The following is a 3162-nucleotide window of genomic DNA, read 5'->3' as shown; positions in this document are numbered from 1 at the left end:
CTCAAAACATCATAGTTAGACCTAGCAAATGATGAAAAGTGAAACCCGCGATCGATTGGAGAAACCTTATTTTACACTGAAAAATTCCACATAAGGAAAATTTGTATGGAGCACCCTACTGCAGAGCACACCGACAGGGCCGGGAAGGAAGGCCCGGTCCAAGAAAAAATTTTTGCGGGACCACTCAAAACATCATAGTTAGACCTAGCAAATGATGAAAAGTGAAACCCGCGATCGATTGGAGAAACCTTATTTTACACTGAAAAATTCCACATAAGGAAAATTTGTATGGAGCACCCTACTGCAGAGCACACCGACAGGGCCGGGAAGGAAGGCCCGGTCCAAGAAAAAATTTTTGCGGGACCACTCAAAACATCATAGTTAGACCTAGCAAATGATGAAAAGTGAAACCCGCGATCGATTGGAGAAACCTTATTTTACACTGAAAAATTCCACATAAGGAAAATTTGTATGGAGCACCCTACTGCAGAACACACCGACATGGACGAAAGGGTCGACTGGCCAAGAGAAAAAATTTTTGCGGGACCACTCAAAACATCATAGTTAGACCTAGCAAATGATGAAAAGTGAAACCCGCGATCGATTGGAGAAACCTTATTTTACACTGAAAAATTCCACATAAGGAAAATTTGTATGGAGCACCCTACTGCAGAACACACCGACATGGACGAAAGGGTCGACTGGCCAAGAGAAAAAATTTTTGCGGGACCACTCAAAACATCATAGTTAGACCTAGCAAATGATGAAAAGTGAAACCCGCGATCGATTGGAGAAACCTTATTTTACACTGAAAATTCCACATAAGGAAAATTTGTATGGAGCACCCTGCTGTGGTCACCATCGGTCGAGTTGGTCGAGACGGGCAAAAAATTTTTTTTTCCATATCGTCTCAAAACATGATTTATGGACCTTGTAAATGTTGAAAAGTGAAACGAAATCACTTTTGGAGCGATGAAAATTTTGTATGGGAGGTCCCTACCCGGAACAAATTTTACTAGTAAAGTCATGATTCCGCGACGAGAAATTTGAAAATGGTCAAATATGGTTAAGATGTCATGTTCATTCCCTACTATGGGGGACCAGGTCGTCACGAAAAAATTTTTTTCTCGACCTGGTCAAATGTGGTTCTGCGGCCGAGGTTAAACTAATATTGCATATTTTGGGCCAAAAACCCCCCTCTGCCAGATATTGTACCCGTTCAAGAGCAATAGCAGACCACATAAGTTGAGCTTTGAGGTATCTGAAAGTTGAATATAGAGCGAGGTTCTAAGCGAAGGGATAGCTTAACGTTGAGCATTGAACGCAAAAAAGCTTAGAGATAAGCTTAAGATACAAGGGTTGTGGTGCATGAGGCCGCTTAACGTTGAGCTTTGAACGCACATGGCTAGAACTAAGCTAAGAGATACCTATAGTGGTGCATGGAACTGCTCACAAGTTGAGCTTCGAGAAGTCCAAAGGCAAAATGTAGAGCGAGGTTCTAAGCGAAGGGATAGCTTAACGTTGAGCATTGAACGCAAAAAAGCTTAGAGATAAGCTTATTATATAACGATTGTGGTGCAGGACACAGCTTAACGTTGAGCTTTGAACGCACATGGCTAGAACTAAGCTAAGAGATACGGGTAGTGGTGCATGGAACTGCTCACAAGTTGAGCTTCGAGAAGTCCAAAGGCAAAATATAGAGAGAGGTCCTAGCAGCCTAAAAAACTTCTAGGGCCGACAGCTCACAAGTTGAGTTTCGAACGCAATTAGGCTACCCTGGTAGCCTTGATTTGAAAGCATTAAGGCAATGATATGGTAGAATGCCCGATCTTAAACCTATTGACAGAGAATGTGTACGAGTAAGCATAGATGTGGAGGAGCACATACCCTAAACAGTCCCGAAAGATGGTTAGCTAAGTGATGCATCACAAATGGACTTGGCGCACCAAGTTCACACTGAAACACACACGATCGCGTATATTAAAACCTGTTGTGTGGTGCATCACTAATAAAGTTTGGTGCGTCAAACGAACATGAGAGTTGAGCATATTGGGTATGTGTGATAACACACTTTGCACGACAATCGAGAAACCGCATAAGCTCAGTATAACACAGCAGGGGAAGATTGATGAAAACCAGAGCTAATACATGCAACAGGCCGGGAATGCTGCTTCTGAAGGTGGTAGGACCGGTGCACTTATTAGTTAAACCAATCGGCCGATTGAGTTGAAGTCTGGTACCGATCTTTCACTTGACTGTGCCCCATCAACTATTGATGGTAGTGTAGAGGACTACCATGGTTGTGACGGGAAGCGGGAATCAGGGTTCGATTCCGGAGCTAGTAGAGAGTGCCTGATAAAGGCCATGGTACACATCCAAATCAGGAAAGCAGCAGGAAACACTACCATACATTGCCAGGTGCATAGGAGGATTGCAAGCCCGTAAATTGCCCGATCATAGCCAGCGATGCTGAGAACGGAATTTATTCCTTCGATCGTCGTTGGTTCACATGTTTACTGATGGTTGTACGAACACCATACCCGGTGGTAAGTACAGTGGAGCTCGCCTTCACAACATAATGTTCACCAGTTGGACGCATAGATTGGAATAGCTCACATAGTGTTGGATTGCTGGAAACACACATTCCAGACTGCTCCGGTAGTCATGGAAAGGAGAGGATTGCAAGCCCGTAAATTGCCCGATTATAGCCAACGATGCTGAGAACGGAATTTATTCCTTCGATCGTCGTTGGTTCACATGTTTACTGATGGTTGTACGAACACCATACCCGGTGGTAAGTACAGTGGAGCTCGCCTTCACAACATAATGTTCACCAGTTGGACGCATAGATTGGAATAGCTCACAAGTGTTGGAAAGTTGAACGCACGTTGAAGACCGCTACTGTGGTCTTGGAAAGTAGAGGATTGCAAGCCCGTAAATTGTCCGATCATAGCCAACGATGCTGAGATCGGAATTCATTCCTTCGATCGTCGTTGGTTCGCATGTTTACTGATGGTTGTACGAACACCATACCCGGTGGTAAGTACAGTGGAGCTCGCCTTCACAACATAATGTTCACCAGTTGAACGTACAAGTTGGAATAGCTCACATAGTGTTGGATTGCTGGAAACACACAAAATGATACGAGTAAGGTTGCGTGAG

Source organism: Anopheles marshallii, assembly GCF_943734725.1.
Source record: "Anopheles marshallii chromosome X unlocalized genomic scaffold, idAnoMarsDA_429_01 X_unloc_133, whole genome shotgun sequence".
NCBI lineage: Eukaryota > Metazoa > Arthropoda > Insecta > Diptera > Culicidae > Anopheles > Anopheles marshallii.
The sequence above is the reverse complement of the archived record's forward strand: the minus strand, read 5'-3'. Positions refer to the sequence as shown.